The sequence below is a fragment of the Corvus hawaiiensis genome, chromosome 4, assembly GCF_020740725.1.
Source record: "Corvus hawaiiensis isolate bCorHaw1 chromosome 4, bCorHaw1.pri.cur, whole genome shotgun sequence".
NCBI classification, from domain to species: domain Eukaryota; kingdom Metazoa; phylum Chordata; class Aves; order Passeriformes; family Corvidae; genus Corvus; species Corvus hawaiiensis.
Window position 1 is genome coordinate 14,160,800 of NC_063216.1, and position 21,082 is coordinate 14,181,881.

At 46.1% G+C, this 21,082-nt stretch overlaps 1 long non-coding RNA gene across 1 annotated transcript; it reads right to left on the minus strand.

Annotated features, from left to right (window-relative positions):
• Positions 1-17,783: 17,783 nt before the first annotated feature.
• On the minus strand, positions 17,784-19,107 carry LOC125324378. The gene is made up of 2 exons (XR_007202952.1): positions 18,871-19,107; positions 17,784-18,041 (listed from the first exon to the last, which is right to left on the minus strand). It is a non-coding gene; the product is annotated as an uncharacterized LOC125324378 (long non-coding RNA).
• Between the last annotated feature and the right edge of the window lie 1,975 nt (positions 19,108-21,082).

Below are 21,082 nucleotides of genomic sequence, written 5' to 3' on the forward strand. Positions count from 1 at the left end.
GGTGATCCTGTTTTTTGACTGAAGGTACTCTGTGTCTCTTCCTTACGTGTCAGTCTTCAGCCCCCCTGTCTGAGATCTATCCTGGCTTGATCTTTGCTTCATAAACACCACATTCAAAGCTGCTGAGGTCTCAAAATAAACCACAAAAGGAAGGAGTTAATTTGCTATGGGGTTTTGGTTATCTCAGAATAGGTCAGCACTGCTGACCACCACTCATTTCCAGTTTCCCCCCACATTGCCAGTTTCTCTCTTCTCTGCATCCCCTCCATAATTTTCTCATACTTTATGTCCTCCCTGGCCACCCTTCAGTCACCAAGTCCTGTGCAGGTGGTGTCATCCCATCCTGGCAGCAGGACAGAAGCTGGGTAGGAGTGGATCAGGGGCCAGGAGGATGCTGAGACCTGGTGCTGCTTGTTCAGACAGTCCAAGGGGCAGCAGTGGGTTAGGGGAGCCAAGCTCTGCCTATTTTCATGCCTGTGTTCCCCTTGCACTGGGCTGTTTGTGTTTGGGGTGTGGAAGCCCCATAGCTGTGTTCCCACTATACTCCTGGGACATCTGGCTTGGCCTGGTATCAGCTCATGGAATCCCTGCAGACCACTGCTGGGATGTCTGTGTCCTTTTTGTTTTTTCCTTTCCCTCTCCCTGGACATTTGCAGGTCACATAGGCTTGGTACAACCATGGCTTTCCTTGTTTCAGGTTTTTGTTTAGGGAAAGATTTCATAAAGTGGCCCAGCTCGTGCCTTTGTCCCCTCTTTGGGGGACATGTACTCTTTGTCATAGGAGGATGGTGGCCCCACCATGGAGGTGTTTCCCTCCAGCATCACCATTGCCCCACATCATCCCCACCATTCCCTCTCATTGCCCATATGATTCAGTGATGACTGGGAGGAAGGTGCTCATTGTCTCTGAAAATGGGGCGTGTTGTGAGCAGAGAGAGGGAAAGAAGACCACCAGTACTGACCTCCTCGCCCTGCTAAGCCATAGCACCACCAAATAATCAGCAGGAAAGTCCCCATTAAACACTTGGGATCACACAAGGATTTGAGTAGCTGGTGCAGGAAGTAAAAGGCAGAAGAGCGTGTCTCAGCAGGAAACCTGGCTAGTGTGATGTAAGGACAGAACAAAAAGGAAACCCAGCCCTCCCTGGTTTTTCCTTAGAAATATGCCCATGAGTGAAAGCCTGTCATCCCCATGGCACAGCTTTTTTGCTGGGGGTGAATTCCTTTATCCTCCTGTGAGGTGGGTGCTTTGCAGTTGTGGTGTGTTGGAGCACACTTGTGTTTCCAAACCAAGCCTCTCATGTGAGACTCTGACATCCTTCACTGAACACACAGGAAAAAAGGATCCCCTTTCTTCTCACTGCCTAAGACCAGATAGGGCAGGGGTGGAAGGAGAAGTAATTCAATACCCCAATTCAACAAGGTTTTTTTTTTAAGGCCTAAGGTATCTAAGGGCTGTTTCTAAAACTCATATTTCCACATCCCTGCACGTGTGCCTTTGCCCAGTCCTGGCTCCCCTGCAACCTGCTGGGCAGCTGTGCCTGTGTCCCTCCCTGTGCCCTACATACACTGAGGGCATCTCCCCAAGTTCTGGGTCAGAACCCTTTCCACTTGTGGGTAACTGCTCTAGGACAGGCTGGAGCCTCAGAAGGAAAGAAGGAAGATAGTATCAAAGCCTGGAAGGAAAGCTAATTTTCCATTTAAAGCCATCTTCAGTCTGGAATTGCATTTAGTGTCTTATTAAATGACACTACTGAGTACTATTCTAGCACAGAGCTGCTTAGAAATAGCTTAAAATAAAAAAACCAGGAGAATGAGTTACAGAGCCCAAGGTACAGATGTTCAGCCAGCAGAAATCATCTTTCTGACATGGGAGTCCATTGAATTGAACACTTTTACAGCTGCTGATCTCTGAACATCTAAATTGATTTGCACAGAATTAAATAACAACAATAAATTAGAATACTTAAACAGATAGCTGGCTATCCTTTAATTACTGTTAGAAATCTGTGGTGAACTAGAACAACACCCCATCACCTGAAACTGGTATCATGGCTGTGAATGCCAGTGAGGAGCCTGTGGAGGAAGCCACTGTGGACTATATTCCCTCAATTCTAAAGAAAAGGGACCAGATTTGAGAACTGCAGTGCTGGAGGCGGTGGTTTGTAGGTGCCAAGTGAACACGCTCTTCATCCTGGCACAAAAAGCAATGGCTTGGGCATGTCTGCCACTGCAGCAGCGAGGACAAGGCTGGGTTTGGTATGTGTTATGGAAAAAGCTTTTGCTAAATGCAGATCAAGCAGGGAGGAGGAATCTGTTAGCTCCTGGAGGATGAGTTTGCATGACAGAGGTGGGGTTAGGGTGGGCAGCAGCAACGGAGAGTGGAGGAAGAGGTGAGTAAAGACAGGATGGGTTTGGAGGAAGGAAAATGCATTTGGTCTTGGCTGTATTAACCCTGATCTGTCAAGGAGAAGCATATGAAGGATAGACAGAGACAGGGGGCTGGCACTAAGAGATGGAGGTGGGATGGGGAGGCCTGTGCATCTGTGGCCCATCAGCTCCAGGGGTGCAGCTAAAGAGGGTGATCCTGAGGGACAGTGAAGCTCCACGGCAGGGCCGTGCTCCTCCAGCTCCCTTTTCTGCCCTCGTGTCCATCTCCTCCAGCCCAGTGAATCACTCCTGGTGCCCCCTCTGCAGCCTTTGGCTTGGTTTCCACCACCTCTGCCACTGGCCATCCCACCATCTGCAATGGAGGTGTTTTCCCAGCAGGTTTGATGCTTTTCAGGGCGCTCTGCTTCCACACGGGGGTTCAGATCCTGGAATTGTCTAATTACTGGGGAGTGTCAGGAGCACAGATCCCTTTGAGGGTGCTGGGTCTCCCCTTCTGGGTGTGCTGTGGGTGCAGGGGAACAGTCTAGAGCAGCCTGAGTGATTTGTTCAAAACCTCTCCTAGTCTGAAACTGAATTAGTGGGAGATCTGTGCTTTGTTTTGGTTCTTAAGTAGAAGCAGCTGGGTTGAAGGGCTGGGGAGGGGGAATAAAAAGAAACTACTAAATCAGCCTTACTTTTGGGCAGCTGCTTGGAGATCTCCCCACAGGGCTGGGTTCCTGCTTCCCATACTCATCTACTGCCATGTCTTCCTGGGGTTTTTCTTTTTCACTTTGAGAATGTGGGTCATTGATAGAGCAGAAGTTACAGCATGCTGGAATATGTAGGTCAGGAAAACTGTACCGAGAAAAGAAAGAAAAAAAAAAATTTACAACTGCTTCCAGCAGGAAAAGGCCACACTGGGATTTGTGCTTTTGAATGGGATATCCTCTCCTGATCCAAGTGCCCCGGCTGAAACGCCCAGCAGTTTGTGGCCAAGAATAACAGGAAGATCAGAGAAGGGGGAGGGGGGAAAAGGGGAAGGCAGGGGGTCTGACCAGCTCATATGACCCTCCATTAGAGACTTATAAAAAGGGCTGGTACGAGTTCATTTTTCATGAGTTTTAATCCCTCCTGCTTATGATGCTGAGCCAAGGGTTTTCTGGAGAATCTGAGTCACAAGGCTTGCAGCTGGAAAGAGAGGATTGATAGCAGTGGCTCAGCAGGCACAACCACGTCTGGAGAGCTGGGAGGGGAGCAGCAAAGCCACCGGTTTTCAACACCACCACAGATGTCTTTGAAGGAATAGAGGAAAAGTGGGAGGAACACACCAAAAATATTAGGAAGGGGAAGACAGTAGTAGTCCTTATGTCACTGTTTCTGCTGCTCTCAGGAGCTCCCGGAGCAGAGGATTTTTACAAAGAGTGTTGTGCATGTGTGCGTGCATGCAGGAGAAGTGAGTTGTGAGTGGAGTTGTGATTTCATAGTAGGCTTAGCCAGACGCATGTTTGGAAGCAAGGAGATGTCTTATGAAGTTTGGTGTCCCAGCTTGTATTTGTCTGTCTTTGGTTTTACTTAGAAATTGATGTCAAATTTTTTGGGTTGTTGTTTGGGTTTTTTTCCATGGAGAGAGGGTTTTTTGCTGGAGCTTGACTGACTGGAGTCCTGTCCCCTGTGCTGCCAAGTCTGATATCTGAGCAGGAGAAGGGAGGAGCAAGGAGAGATGCTTTTGCCCTGGCTCAGCCTCAGCACATTCCCTCACGGTATGGGCTGGGCTTTCTTTAGGCAGGAGAGCATTAAAGCTGTTTGGAATGAAACACAAGGCGCTTTCCCAGTTCCAGTTGGGGTTTCGTGTCTTTCAGTCAGTATTTCATTAACGTGTTCCATAGCAGATGCTGATGAGGGACATGAGGTGCCTTCTGTCCTGTTACATCTCTCTGCCTGCTCTTTCTGTCTGACAGTCCCAAATCTTATTTTCTACTATCCTTTTCCCAGGATAGGTGGCAAGCAAAGGCCATTGTAATAGTTAAGTCTTGTTAACTCTAACAGAAGTCGCCTGCATGAACGACTTTGCTATGGGAGTGGGAAGAACGTCCCCTTGGATGTTAACCAGAACATGTCTCTCCTCAATCCTCACTGCAGACTGATGTGTACAGCTGGTGCTTTTCTAATTCATTTTTAATTATGAAATCTGATGAGGGGTATCTCACAGTGTGCTGGCAAAGGGCATTTACACAATGGCAGAGCGCTTTCTCGAGCTCCTCTGACTGGTGGGACACTTAGCTTCCCTGGCCATGGTGGCATTACTGTCACCTGAGCAAAGGAATATACCCAGACAAAAACACTGTCTGCAGCTCTGTTCAGACATTCTCTGGTTGAATCACTCTTTTCTGCCCCTTGAAGGAATTTCAGTTCATATGGAGGAAGGAATTTCACTGTGCCATCAGAGCTGGTTAAACAAGGCAAACTCCAATCTGCAGCCTGCCTTCATTTCACTGCAGGACCTGGGAATGCCTGTGGGTATTTCCTGAACCCTGCTATCCAGGCAAAGGATGCCTGGGTCGGGAGGGGCTGCTGCCTCCTCTAGCAGGTCTGGGGACTGGGACACACCAGGGGTCTGTGCTGCAGTGCAGGCACAGTCCTAACACTGAACTATGCACAGCAGTCCCTTGGCTCTTCCCACAAACCTGGATCCTGCTCCTCATCTCCTTTCTATGCCATGCCATCACAGCTGACATCTCCAAAGCATCCCCAGTCCTACAACTCAGCTGTGGTGCTCTTCTCATGCCAGACCTTCATACCCATCCACACCATACCATCATCATCACCTTCACCTGAGCTTCCCCTGTAACACTCCCAGCTCTGCCCTGTGGGCTGTCATGTTTGATCTCCTTCCTACTCTATTTTACCAGTCTTGGAGCTTTTAAACAGCTCAGTTATATCCCACTAAACATCCTGAATGAGCAGGCTGGTTCCTCTGCCCCTGGTTCAAAGGCAGCTGTGGCTGTGGAGCTCACTGACAGATGTTTTGGACCATCAAATATCAAGCCTCAAGAGCTCAAACAGAGCCTTTTCTCCTAGTTGCATCCTTACCTAAATCCCTTTAAAATGTGGACCCAAATCCCTTCTGAAAGTGGGACATGGGCTCCTAAATCACGGAGAGATTGTTTGGAAATGTTAACTTGTGTTAGGAGTTTGTGGCTAAATGAATCTGTCCTTACGTATGCACAGAGGATTTGCCTCTCAAGTCTGTTTTGCAAGTCAGGGAGGAAAACTGACCTGAAGGTACTAGACTGACAGTGGTGTAAAGCTGAGGTAAAATGGAGTGAACATCCAAGCCTGCATCAATTTCCTTTGAGCGCCTGGCTGTGTACTAAAAAGCATAACAAGCAGAAATAGCATGGACAACAAAAAAATGCAGAGTCTTAAACTCTGGAGAAACTAAAGGCAATATCAGGGGAAAAAAAATGCCAAATGGTATTATCTGAACATCCTAAAAATGCATTAAAATTGAAGCCATGGTCACCAGGTAGTCTGGTGGTGTGCATTTGTATATTCATCTGCAAATACCCATCTTCCAATGCTGAATGTGAGATAAAATCATACAATGATGGTGTTGCATCCAGGCTGGACTGTTGTGATACTCCAAGCACTCTACTGGCAGATCATCCTGAAAGGCCTGATTTTGAGCTCTTAATTTTACCCCAGTGTCTTTTGAATTTCAGTGGAACCAATCGTGTGCTTATAAATTAACCACAAGCAGTGTAAGTGTTGGCAAACTTGGAGCTGAATCATTTCCCTTAAGGAATGGAATTGGTGCATGGAAAGACATTCAAACCAGAGTTAATAACAAGGAAAAGCTATTTTACATCTGCTTCGTACAAAGGTGGAAGAGCCCTACAATGCAAAGCTGTGGAGAATCAAGTTGACTTGGTTTTCCTGTGTTTCATTAAATCAGACTCCTCAGTTACCTTCCAGAGCAGCAAGGAAACACTGTAAGATCTCATGGCAGAGGATGTCTGGTGCCTCCAGCTGTGTGACACAAGATGTGATGTGTCACTAGTAGGTAGCTGTGAATTTTACCTTCTTGGATGACCCTTCCCAGCATTATCTGTAAGTGCCATTGTCACCTGCAGTTCTCACACACAGTTTTACTGCGTGGAAACGACATCCTCATTGCACAGGTCATGTCTCTGGGGAATCTGTGCCAGCCTTTGAATGTCATGTCTGGGATCCTGTGTGCTGGACCCATCCTCATATCCTTCCAGTGTAGTAAATACTGATTTACACTACTGTAAAAGTGGGTAAAATTGGTTCACTCATCCATCTAAGGGCAGAAAATTTTAGGAAAACATGATAACTGCAGTCAGCCTGGAAACACCATGATACAAACTTTCCTAGCATTTATAAACCAAGTTCCTAGTTTACCAGTGAGAATGGCTCAACCTCTCTGTGCTTAAAACCAGATTCATTTAGCAGAGTTTAGCTCAGAGGTCTACTGTTTTACACCAAGTGCTGAGGTAGATTTAACAGTGGTAGCTTTCTCCAAATACCAAAGAAATTCAGGTTTGGTCAGAGTTGTGAACAAAGCTTTGGATTGCTTTGGCATAAACCAGGTTAATGGAAGTGGTCTAAGCAGTGAGTCCTTCCTGGTCCCTCTCCTTCAGGCTGGAAAACATTTGGAGCTGCTCATGGATAGGTAATCGGGCTCACCTTGGTGCTGGCAGCTTTGGCATCTCTTTAACAAGCAAGTGTCCAGTAAGTCCAGTGTCTTTAACAAGTGTCCAGCTATGTAGATGATACCATTGCTGTACATCTAGCTGGACAATTCGGATGACTAAATAAAGTCAGAAAAGAGGTTTGAAGTTACTCTTGCCATCCACAGGTAAGGTGTAAGTCATTTCTACTCCTGCAGACACCTTGGGAGGCTCCTCGGGACGTGTTTGTTAGGGGGCAGAAGATGTCAAATGAGGAGAAACTTCCCCTGTGGTTTGTGACCCTCACCAAGAGGTCAGGGGCAACCAAAACAAGAGCCAGAGTGATGGTACAGCCATGAGCCAGGCCATGGGAGAGTCAAGAGAGAGCCCACTTCTCTCTGGTTGTTTTTTTTTTCTGTCTCTTACTACAGAGGAAACCTCAAAATAAAACATCTTCCTCAAAGCAGCAGCCCACAGGTTCCTTCCCTGCCCAGCTGGGCATACCCTTCGTCTTAAAGCTCCACTGCAAATGTCTGTCAGAGACCTGAAATCTCAACTCTTTCATAATTGTTTTACACAGGAATTGTTCCATGGTGGGAATATCCTGATCTTTTTTTACAATTTTTTTTGACTGCCCATACCCTTCTCTTCCTGGCTTTCTCACCTCAGGTTGCCTCTGTCCTGCAAAAGTAAAAAATTACACCCTCAACAAGGGTAACAAGGATGTAAGAAAAAGCATTAATTTTAGGCTTCCTATCCTGCAATGAGCTCAAGATTTACCCTGTAGAGTAAGTCTCTGCAAACACTCCTGGTTTTGACAACAGCAAGACAAAAGAATTCAAATTCCCTTGTCATCAGCTATCAAACAAGATGCTTCTTTCTTTCCTTCTATTTTCCCAACTCTGAAAGGAGTGAACTTGCCAAGAAGATACAGACCCTGCTGCCTGCAGTGGAACAGGGCTGCAAGGTGGGTGAGAATGGCCTGAAGCAATCTGCATGAGTTCAGCTTGCATTTCTATCCAGGGAGGTGGGGTAAGGTCTCCTTTCACGTTACTGTGATGAGATTAGAGGGGATGCAAGGTGTTAATTAACAACCACTTTAAATAATTTTGACGTTTTTACTTTACAAGACAATGATACTGAAGCTCCTTGATCTGATATGAAAATCAGATCAAAATGGACATCTATATTTCTCTGTTGGCAGATGGAATAACAAGTTGGGAGTGTAGCTGCCAGGATGATGCCTAAACGCCATGCAAACTGAATTTTGCTTGAAAGTGAGTTCAGGCTGTTACATGCATGAGATTTTTCAGAACTGTCCTGAAACAGATTAACCCAGTTTCACTGAGAGTGGGATGGCAAAGGAGCTTGGAGGAAGGTCTGGTCCATCCATGTTTTGTGTAAATGCAGTAACTAGCAGCTTGTCTGGGAGTTGAAGGGAATTCTTGGTACCCATGAAGGGAGTGGTTATGTAGTAGTTTTTATTTTCAAAACAATTACCCATCCTCTCTGCACACACAATTTGTAATGTGTATTGTATTGTTTACAACTCATCACCCAAAAGGGAGCAACTCCCTGAGGGATGGAAGCAGAGGGGGAAGGTAAGAGGAGAACACTGTAAATAACTAGGTATCTTCTCATTCCCAGGGTCTGCAAGGCTAATCCTGAGCTACTTGGGGTACTTGGGGAAGGGATCCCATGACGTAAGGGGGATTTTTGCTGCAGCAAAGAAAACAGAGTTCAGATCTTTCCTTTAGTGTAAATAAATATGTGGGGGAACTTCCAGAATCAGCAGAAGCAGCGGGCATTGTGGAGCTGAGCAATTTTGTCTGTTAGGAAGATAATATCTAAATGGACTAATTATAGCTCCAGTTTAGCATCCTAGGGGAATCCCCACCATTACTTTTTAGTAATTGCTGCTGTAAAGTTTCAGGATCTGAGCCATGACCTGCTTGATAACTTAATTTTACTACAAGCCTGTCAAACTACAAATATTTCTGTTGTTGAAAAAATCCTCCTTTGCTGACCCATCCCTTCTCTGTCCTGTATTGAGAACAGTCTGCACTGGGAGCTGACTGCAGCTCAGTTTCCACGAGCACACCTGAGGCCTCAGGATTCACAGAAGGATCACACAAATACTGATGATGCTGTGCCTCCACTTGTCACACAGAAAGCCTTGAGAGCTCCCCAGGGCACTCAGACCTTCAGGCCATGTGTATGACAACCCATTCCGTGCCTCCACTGAGCTTTTCTTGCCTTCCTCAACTCCTTTCCCGAGGGTGGATCATTTCAATGGTGATGCCTGAGAGCTTCCAAAGCGGAGTGAGCCACCTTGCAATCACTGGACTCAGTTGATGGAGGACTCCCTGCCCTTGTTTCACTGCCAGTATTCTCCTCTCCCTCCCCCATAGCGAGGTGCAAAAGCAGGGCAAGCCATGGGACCAAAGTGCTCAGGGCTGGGTTCGGGGATGTTGTGGGGCTGCTGAAGCACCAGTTTGACCAAGAGATGATTCCAGAGTCTCGCTTATGCACCAAGGTGCAGCTTCCACCATGAAAGGAAGTCTCTCATGGACAGATCCTGACCTCATGGAGAGTAGGGGATTAACTGAGGGAGGGACTGACCACCCGTTTCCGAGCCCTCCTCAGGCCCACTGATGTTTCCTCCAGAAATCCTTTGCATGGCACTTGCCTTATATCTCCTATTTCATGATCCTGTCAGTCCCCTGGGGATCCCATAGGAATAGCAATCCCAATAATAATAATAAATGCAAGCCCAGAAGAACCTTCTGGCAAGGCACAAGTTCTCAGACCAGTCATCTCTGTTCAGGCCTTACCCTGGTGAGTGCCTCAGTCACACACAGTGCTGTACTTTGCCCCTGTTATCACCTACTTGTAGAACAGGAGCCTAAAACCTGAAGGGAGACAACAGGGTTGGCATAGGGTTCTGTATGAACTGATTGATATGGAGTCAGTATCCATACTGGGAATTTCCACTGGCAGAGTCACAGAGGTCCCATTGCTTGGAGGGTTACATGACAGGGGCCTCTCTGCTCGTCTGCCTTCCAAAGTTGCCCTAGTGCAGTGGACAGGACAGGCACAAATCTCTTGCGTAGGCAAGAGGAAGGAAGGCATAGTTACATGAGCATTAGATCTGGAGAGTCACTGGGTCATCTTGGACAAGTCACTTGGACATCTGAGTTTCTGTTCCCTGTGAGTTAATGGGTAAACAGGACTGCCCTGCCTCCCAGGAGTGTTTTCAGGATAAATATAGCAGAGATGTGTGGGTGGCACAGCACATTTACCCTGACAACATCATTAGAAAGGCCTAAAATCCACACAAACCCTGAGTGCATCGCACAGTTTAACAGCTTTCTTGTATGAATTCCAAACGACCTACCAGACACCACTTGCTTAAACTCCTTCAATAAGTCTCTTTGGTGTTTAGATGTTGGGATTTTTTTGTTGCCATTGTTGTTATTTTTGGTTGTTGGGGTATTTTTTGCTTATACCTTTGAGGAGAGGGGAAGCAGCCCAGTCAGAAGCTGAGGGTGCGCTTGCACTGTCTGTGCCATTGATGCAAATATTGAAGAGCCTCGGTCTTGAGCCAGAGCCCTGAGAGCCACCACTTGTCACCAGCCTCCACCTGGACACAGAGCCCTTGACCACAGCTCTCTGGCTGAGCCCATCCAGCCAATTCCTTATCCACTGAATGTCTATCCTTCAAATCCATGCCTCTCCAGTTTGGGGATCGGGATGTCATGCGGGACCATGTCAGAGGCCTTAGTAAGCCTTACACCTAAGGAGAGTCTGCTTAGGTGACACCAGCTGGTCTTCCCTTGTTGAGCATTGCAGTCACTCCCTCACAGAGGGCCACCAGACTGGTCAGGCACAGTTTGCCCTTACTGTGGATCTGCTCCATGACCTTCCCAGGCACAGAGGTGAGACTCTGTAGTTCCCCAGGTCTTCCTTTCTGCCATCTCTGAAAATAGGAGTGGTGTTTCCCCTCTTCCATTCATAGAATCAACAGAATATGTCAAGCTGGACGGGACCCAGCAGGATCATCGAGTCCAACTCCTGGCCCTGCACAGGACACACCAACAATCCCACGCTGTCCCCGACAGCATTGTCCAAACACTTCTTGAACTCAGACAGGCTCACTGCTGTGACCATTCCCTTGGGAGCCTGCTCAGTGCCCCACCACCCTCTGGAAGAAGAACTCCATTCACTAGAGACTTTGCCTGACTGCCATGCCTTTTCAAATGTGGCGGAGAGTGACTTGGATCCAACATAGCCAGCTCCCTGGGGATCCTGGGATGCATGTCATCAGGCCCCATAGACTTGTGCCTGTCCAATTTCATCAGATGGTCCTGAACCTGCTCTTTGCTTACAGAGGGAGACCATCTGGTCCCAGCAGATGATATCAGAGCAGGGTCAGCTCAAGCAGGTTGCACAGGGCCTCATCCTGTTTGGTTTGAATACCTCAAAATGATAAAACCTTCTGACTTTTGGGGGGGGGAAAGTATAAACTTTAACTCTCAAGCAAAACAAAATCAGATCACCTGAGCTACTTATGCAGTGAAGCCCTATCTTTTAAATTTACATTCAGCACAAGACCATAGTGGACAAAACAGTTTTGATATCTGACAAGAGACTACTGAGTGAGTGTAGTCTGTTAACTGACTAGGTGGGGTGCAATCCAGGGACAGAAAAATAAATTTTAACTTTGTCCTAGACTCAGAGAGGATGGCAGGTGGGAGGGATATTGAGGTGAGCAGCATTGCTTTCTCCCTGGATACCCACCTGGGCAAAGCAGAGCTGACCCTGTTGCTTCTCCTCTCTGGCAGCTCTCTCCAGGGTTGTAATTACACAACATGTCACGAGGAGAAGAAAAACAAAGTCTTTTTTTATCTCCTCACCCATCTGTACTTCCTCTTTCTGAACCAGTACCGCAAAGAAAATTATCAGAAGCATCATGTTGGCAGTATTTTTAGTAAAGAGCCAGAGACTCATGTGAACTTGTTCCTCCTTGTCCTTGTCCCTTTTACAGACAACAGATTGGAGAGTTTTCTGGGCAGAATCTTTTGAGGTTCTCCTATTTCTGCCTTCCAGGCAAAACAGCTGGATTGTTACAGCAGGTCTAGAGCTGATTGGAGAGGCAAGTGCTTTTGAGGCCTAAAGAATAATTCCCCCCTTGAATGGTAATACCAGGTTAGGATTCCCAGAGTTCCAGGGATTGACTTGCTGTTGGATCATGAATGGCTCTGTACACAATAGCTGGCAAAGGAAGATGATGGAAATCCACAGGGGAATACAGGAAAAGAAAATAGAAAGTATGTTTATTAATTAGGAATGTTCCCAAGGGTTTCCAAATTGTCCTAAAATAAGCACACGCATTCCTAAGGACAGTGCAAATGTGGGTGGCAAGATCCTCCTGCTACTGTTTGGGGAGAAATGGGGAGGGAGGTAGAAAATAAATTTGAAAAGGTATTTTCATTTGGTTCCCTGGCTTGGCTGAAGCAAGGAAACCACTATCAACTTTTAACCTGCACTGTTCCAAGAGCATTTCTGCCAAGAGCTGTGTCCTAAGACTGGTTTGAACTTTGCCACTGGTCTGACCCTCAGCCCCACAGAAGGGAAGAGTTGGCTGGGCCAGTTCTTGCCTGGTGCTTCAGGAATACAGACTGCACTGCTCCCTGTAACCTCTTTCCTCTGTTTCATAAAATCCCTTTTTTTCACATTTTGAGCTGTCACTTCCACAGCACCTCTGGTTTTATAATGGTACCTGTGCACCATAAAGTTCCTGATGTGGAGGGCGGTTGCTTGCCCCCACCCCACCTTTATGTGGGAAATTTTTTCTTGGTGGTCTTCATTTTCCTCCCAGTCTTTTCCTTCCTGTTCCTCACAGTTTGGATTGCCACCTACTACCTGGGACAACTTCTGCAGGGCTCTGCTCCTTCTCTCATGCCAAAACACTTGCTTTATATAAAGAAATGTAGGCCTTGGGCTGGAGGAATTTATCCAGAGAAGTTGAAGGAGAACCTCGGCTTGCATCTCCTTCTAATCTGCAGTTCTCCATCCATCTCCCTGTGAAGTGAAAATTCCTTGATTTTAATATGTCAGGCTACCACTTAAAAAGCCCCATTATTTCCTCTTCCTTTTGCTCCTAGTTTTTAAGGTGCATCATCCTGTGTTTCACCAGAGAAATTCCATGTGTCTGCACGAAATCCGTTGGTTTTATTTTGCAGAGGTAGTAGGTGTTCATAAATAATCAGCGTAGTCTGGGATAAGCTAATTTTCTGTTGTTTGCTCTAATTTTTGTGTTTTGTGTTCCCTTGTTGAATTGTTTTAAATGAAGCAAAACAAACGAAAAAGTAATTACTGAGCATTTCCCCACATTTCCCAAGCTTCCTTTTTGAGTCATTGTTTGTGTGCCCTCCCTGGGAACTTAACTCTGAACTCTTCTGCTTCCTTGCTGACATGGTCTGAAATATTTTGAAATCTGCAGGATAATTTAACCAACACACATTTCTACCCTGGCCTTGCATTTGGTATCACAGTAACTTTTAAAATGTGCTACTACTCCTTGCCACTGCTTTTTTTTTTTTTTTAATCCTGCAGTTTATCAATAAACTGATTTTCCAAGCTTACATTTACCCACCAAATCACTTTAATGACTTCATGAGTATGGGGGGAAGGATTGGTGGGGGTGATTTAATTTAATAAAGATTTGTGTCCTGTTTGGCTTTTATCAGATTCACTTTGAAACGATACAGATGAAATATCTTACAACATATGGCTTTTCTTTCATTAGTCATGTTTCATTCACAGAAAAATGGATCTTGTACTAAGTAGTTCCCATTTATGTGTGCTGTAAAATTAACTGAGTAGTCACTCTACACATAAATAAAGCATGTGCCTACGACACAAATTAAAAACACCCCAAATACTTCATGTCCTATCTTAGCATCTCTTTTTGGCATGCCTAGCCATGAAAAGCCTTTTTTAACTTATTGGATTTGCCATGTGTCTGGTAACTCTGGTTTCTCTATACAAGCCTGGATATCTAAATGTGGCCAGAGATATCCCCCAGCCCCAATGCTCCAGAGCAGGGGAAAGAAAAACAGCTCCATCTTTCCAATGGAAGCACTGGTCCTGGGCTGTGCTGAAGGATACAGCAGTAGCTGAGCAGTGCTGAGCAGGGGTTGTAGGACCCTACCAGGAGCTGGTCAGTCTGATTTTCATGGATTTTCCATTTGACCCAAAGAGACAACAAGAGGTGCAAATCGCAAGAAAAGTTACTAGTGTGTAATAAAAACCATTCAAGTAAATTGGTGACTCGAGTAGGCAGAGTAATGGGATAAAGGTGGAAATGTGATGTTTGTAACCATGGCCATTTGTTTCTGAGAGCATCTGTCAGAGAGAGAAGTCCAAGAGCAGCCAGTTGCCTTTACAGGCTTTGGTCAGAAGGGGTTCATTCTGGCTGGGCTGTGAAGAGCAGGGATGGGTGTAGAGGGTCAGGTAAGGGGGGGGGGGGGGGTGAGCCCGAGGTTCTGTCTGTACCTGATAGTCGCCCCCACTGTTACCCCTGGGGTGGGCATGCTGCCTCCTTGCCTCTGGCTTGGTACCTGGATGACAGCCAGCCCTTGAAGCTGCAGCTTGCTCTGTGGCAAGAGGGACAGGGAGCTGTGCAGGAGCACTGGGCTCTGAACAACAGCATATGAACGAGCTGAAGAGCAGCTCAGTGGGAACAGGCAGCATGGATACATTATTAGTGTCACTGTGGATAAACACAGAGTGATGCATATGGGAAAAAGCCTCCCATGGAAACAATGGGCTGAGTGCTCACCGCTGTCATGGAGGAACAGTCGTGGGCTGTAATGCAGGAACAGGGGTCAGCAGGGGTCAAAGACCTTGACTCATTTTAGAAATGAAATCTTGTCAGAAATCAGAACTCTTCACCCTGCCCCTATGCAAATCTGTGGTATGCCTACCTCCACGAGCAGTTCTGCTCTTCTCAGTTTGGAAAAGACTTGTGGAAATGGGAAACATTCAGAAGATGACAAATGTGATCCAAAGTATGGAATGGCTTGCCAATATGCAAGCATTAATTGGGCTTTTTCTTGGAACCTTCCCTAATTCTTCGGCCTGGAGAGGATTGATTGAGGACATCTATGATAGATGCCAATAAAATCATGAATGTCTTGGCCACTTTCTCTTGCAGGACAAAGCAAAGAGCTGTCAAGGCAGCAGTTGAGAATAAACAAAGGTGAGCAGTTTTTCCCAGTTCCCAAAGGTACATGTTTCCAGTGGAATTCCCTCTGAAAATCACCCTCATTTATCTGAGGTGCTGTTATTTCTTCTAAAAACCAACAAAACTGACAAAAAAGCAACAGTCTAGAGTAAAATATGGCATGGAAGGCGATCTCTCAGGTCCAAGGGGCTCGACTTCCCTCAGAAAAGTTTTCTGCTGTTAGACTTACAGTCAACAAACACATTTGGTCAATTTGCATGACTTCAGACCCAAATGAGTTCAGACTCATCATTTCCAAATGAGGGCTTTTCATCTGCATATCCTGGCAAATGCTATTGGAAAGCAGGAGGATCTAGTGGTCTTGTAGCAACAGCCTGGTTCCCTCAGTGGACCTTTCTGATGCTCCTTACTTAGATACCCCCATCTCCTAAAAGGGGAGATGGAAAAGGTCCAGTAGTTAAGCCTTCCTGAGGTGGGATGTCCCAAAAATGGCTGCAGCAGTTCCACAATGACACCAATGACTGTCCCAATTCCTGCCCACTGTCAGCAATTCTCATTTAATCTTTTAAGCTTTCTGAAGGCAGTGTTTAGCCCACGCATCCTTCAAACACAATAAGTCTACTTTGCTACAGTGGAAAGCTGGGCATATACACAATTGTTTTTCTTGATACAGTATTAAAGGCTTTTATTCTGAGCACAAGTGTGGATCCACTGTGCAGCCTTGTCACAAATCCGGAGCAGAAATTGTCTTTTCTTTCTTTGCAGGAAATCTAACCGAGGTGGAAGTGCCGAATACTTACAAGTGGGGAAAGCCTGTGAGCTTGGTCCAACACCCTTAACCCCTGGCAAAGCTTTCATTTTGTAATGTGTCTTGGAAGATAAATACTCTAATAGGAGGTAGGAAGGCAAATGAAAACAGGGGTGTTAATTTGGGGTGGGTGTGACTCTTTTGAAGTGGCTGAAACTGCCCTTCCTTTCACGGAGTCTGGATTTGCTGCCTTTCCCCTCCCCATACCTGTGGAAGAGCAGGTGTCCCACTCAGCTCAGGTGGGAGCCTGGGTGTGCATCCTCAGCTCTCAGTCCTGCCCTTACCCCGTCTTTTTACCAAGTCAAAAACAAGCCCAGAGGAATTTTAACCTGCTGTTTTTGTTCTGTTAACAAATACCAACCACAAACCTGTTTTTCTTGCTTCCTTGATGGAGAGGGAATGACAGTATATGGAGATGGAACTGATGTTTGTGCTTGTGGAGGTCAGGAAGGCTGAAAGGGTTAAACAGGCCTGGGTTTGAAAGCAGTGGAGAAAAAGAGCATGACAGCAAAAAATATTAAAAATAAAGCCAAAACAGGAAAAACTGGCTGCAAAGACAGACTTGGGCAAAAGCTTTTTATTGGAAGAGTCATAGACACATATGGGATAAATTACAGAGAAAGGGCAGGGAAAAAAAAGCCCATCTTAAATATATATTTAAAAGCAAAAGAGCAAGGGGGGGAGAAGAAGAGACATGGGATGTTGCTAAAGAAATATGATGAGAAAGACAGTGTAGGAGCCAGCAGGAAATGGTAGCAAAAGAGCTGCCAGCAAAGGACTGGTGGGGCCAATGGTGCTCTGCTGCCCTGGTTTGTCCAAGGCTTTGTAGTACCTTTCCTGCTTGATTTTATATGGATGCACATGGAAAAGAGAAGTAAAACACCTGATCCCTCTTTGGGGGAATTCCTGTGGACTGAAGGGCAGGGGGGAGAAGTAAGAGAAAGGGAGCACAGTACTCATTGCAAAATATTCCCCTTGGCTGCCACCCAAGAATTCCTATGGGAACCTAAGGTGTTTTTGGCATGTGTGGTGCTAAAACAAACCTTATCTACGCCACAGAAAATTAGATCAGCACTGATTATCTGCACACACTGACGAAGGCAGCTGCACTGTGACTGTTCTGGTTCGTACCTGCTCTGCTCCCCAGGTTTATCCCTGCTTCCAGCCAGGTCTCATCGTGGCTGCAGCAACACTGCTGAACTTAGCTTGTCCTTGTCTACACTTGCGGCTAATTCACATTCAGCCCTGGTTCAGCCGCTCCTGTTGCTGACACCTGTTGTCAGCAGTCGGTAATTTCTTTTTTTAGGACCAGCCTACATTGCCCTGGAGCTTAGAAAGGGCCTTAAATTAGACTTAATTCTATTCAGATGTAGTTAGCAGTATTTAATTAGCACAGTCCTAAAGCAAAAGTCAGTCTATTCCTTGGATCACTGGAGTGCATTCTGGATAGCTTCCATATTGCTGCAGGAGTATGACCTTTTTTTTAAATTAATTTTTTTATTTTTTATCTTTAGTCCAAGAAATGTGCTGGGGCTTTTCAAGCACTTCCAGAGTAGGGGGCCATGTCTTAATAGACAGATTCCTTTGCAGATGGCTTCCTGCTCGTTTGCAATTGCAAAACTCCACTGAGGCAATTACCATGATTGCAGACATGGGAATGTGACATTAGGAAAGCATTTAATGTATTCTCAGCATCTGTTACAGTGCTGCTGCAAATGGAAACCTCGGGGAGATGCCAGCACTGTGGGCAAGACTCGCTTAGATTTGGCTGACTGGAAGTTCACATCCAGTCTGATCTCGACATGCAGGTACTCTCCAAAGCCCACGAACAGACACGGGCACCTCCAGAGGGTGATTCACCTATCCCAGCTGGTGTCCCAGAGAAGAGGGATGACTTGTCTTCTGATGGTGTTCCATCCTGTGGGAAAATGAGTAGTTTAGATGAGGAATCCCATTTTAGGCAGCTAAAATGAGGTAACTTGTACCCTGTCCTCTGTGATTGCTGTGATTTTCACAGACCACTGGAAACTGCCCCAGAAATGATGAGCCAATGCTATTTCACTGCCATGGACTTGTAAGCTGACAAACTAGGAGATCTTCTGCTTGCCAGAAGAGCTCAGTTTCCCACAAAGTGATGCAGGAGCTGGCAAGAAGATACTCTATGGGAATAAGGAGAAAGAGGGATGTATCAGCAGTGATGAAGACAAATCCCAGCCTTAAGATTAAAAGCCTTAGCTGTGTAGAGAACAATGCTCTGGGAACTATTTATTTTAACTTTGCTGCTTTTTCATCCATTTTCTCCCTTATTTCTATGAAGATGCCTACACCACATGGCTAGGCCATCATCCTGCTTGAATCCATTTTTAAATGGATGTTCAGAGAAGACTATTGAACTGCTTATCTTAGAGTCTCTCTGATGAAATATTTTCATTTTGCATAAATATGAGAACAAAAGAAACAGAGAGAATTAATAACATATATATTCATTTTAAAAAGACCTATGTTTCAGGCCCTGAACATGAAACAACGCCAAAAGACAAGGAGGAAGCCCCAGGCTGGGTGACCTGGGAGAGCTTGTTGGTTGGGGTGCAGGTGGGATCTGAAATGGGGGTGCTGGATGAGCTCTGTGCTCCGCACACAGCCGTGCTTTGAAGGGATTGATTCCTTGTTTCTGGAAAGGAAGAGTTTGGGCCTCTTCATGGCTGCAGGTCTTAAGAGGACAGGCTGCTGAAATGGTGCAGACTCACCCAACCGAGATGGGTCTCCCAAACAGGCTGAGAACCACAATTTAACGAGGTTTCACTTCCCTTCTCCCCTCCTCCTGCGGGTTTTGGGGCTTGTGCAGAGCTGGGTCCTCCTTGCAGTTCCATGGTTTCCAGAAGAGCCTGCAGCAGGCACGGGTGGTGACTAGAGCAGGTCTTGAGAGCAGCAGGTCTTAGGCCAGAGCTTCCCACCTCAGCCTTTGCTATTTCTCACCTACTTGGATCCTTGCTCAAAGTGCTGCTTCAGCTCCTCACACGTCCACTCACATTGTGGAGGGCAGTGTGATCCAGCGACCTCACAGCTTGTGAAGACATCTCATTTGCTTTGGGGGATCTCCCCCTCACGTTGCATGGAAATACCAGCTGGCAGGGACCAGCCGAGGACTGGGAATCCCCTCCGTGGCTGAGCACCTGTGGCCAAGGTTCAGTGCCTACCACCTACTGACCCGTGGGCCCTGCCAACACTGCTGTTGGTGGGGTTGTGGTGTGAACCAGACCTGGGAGCGACACTGAGTATTAAACACACCCCCACTCTGTCCCTCCTTTATTGCTAGTTTAACCCAAGGCACTTCCCAGGCCTAGCTAAAACCTTGCCGAAGACGGGCATCCACTCCACTGAGGGAGAAGGTGAAACCAGGGTGAAAACGTGCAGCTGGAAATGGTGATGGTGGAAAAAAAGCAACTTTGAAGCAGATCTTAAGAGTTTTATTTTGGTGGGCTTTTTGTAAGAGTCTAGGCCTAGATTTTAAGAAGTTAGCCTGAAGTTTGGACTAACGTGATTAGTTTCATATCAGCTGTTAGGGACAAACACACTGCTTCTTTGAATTGAAAGTATCTTTGAGTACTCAAAGTACTTTAAGTACTTCTGAGCCTTTGAGTATCTCAATCTGTCTAGCAGAGGGAATCCCATCCCCTACAAACACTCTGATGGGACACTGCCACAGAAATCATCCAGCTCACCTTCCCTCTTCTCCAAACCCTCATTCCCTCTGCTGTCACAAACATTAGCATGGCTGTGTGCTGACACAGGTTGGGGAAATAGTCCTGTGGTTACTACTGAGTTTAGCATCTTCTTTCCTGCCTCAGAAAAGGCCACTTTTTGACCTCCCTCTTCCTCAGCAGTGAAAGTGCAACAGTTTGTAGCAGTGCTGCAAAATTATCTGGATTATTCCTCCCTCACAATCCTTTTATTTTTGTTAATTTCTTTTCTTACTTTTCAGTTTCATTTTAAAGGCCTTGTTTAAAGCTGAGGTGAGAATAAGTGGCAAAGGATGGAAGCCTCTTAAATTGGCTTTGTGATATTGTAGTTCTGGAGGGGATGGTGCAGCAAATTGAATTGTTCAACCCTGCCCTGCTGGGGCCAGGAGCTCAGCTAGGGGCTGCTTTTGGCACTGGAGCCCATCCCTTTGGTGTGTGCCCATCTGCAGGACACTCCATGCTGCCCACTCCTCCTCCAGGATTTTGGGGAGCTCTGTCAGGGGCACACAGGCTTGCGACAACTCGCTTACACAACACAGGCTGTATCTGCTTGCTGCTGCCAGATTGTGGAAATCTGCAAATAATTGCGAAGTCTGCCACTTTAATTGGATTGTGGTGTATTTGCACAGATGGGTGAAGTCTTCCAGGCCAATATTTTCCAGAGTGACTTAGCAGTCTCTCAGCTTTAAGGTACTCAATATGAGAGAACATAGAAGCAATGGGTTTCTGCATCTTTTTTTTAAGAGAAGCACCCCCAAACTGAAATAATCCAAACCATCAATAACCCAGATATCCCTTGCCACAGAGACCTTGAGATGGGGGATCTTTCACAGTAGCTTGATGTAAGCCAAACTAAATTCATAAAAATAATACAAGACATCCTAACACATCATTTGTTCAGCAGAAAAATCCAGTGTAAACGTGTATGTGTGCAGGCACTTTTACAGGAAGCATAATGAATAAATGAATATTTGTAAAACAAGAGGAGGAGGAAAAGAAAGACGTTTTATTTCATGTGCGAGTTGGCTGTTGTTGTTATTTTTTTTAATGAGGTACAAAATGTTACTGTGGAACATTGTCCCCGTGTGCTCTGGCCCTTTTCCAGGCCTAGAGCTCAGTACCTACTGGGGAAAAGAAAGCCTCGTACTTGACTTTCTGAAAGATAGGCTGGTATTGCTTGTTAGAGGCTGAAAAGGAAAAGAATCAAATTACTTATTAA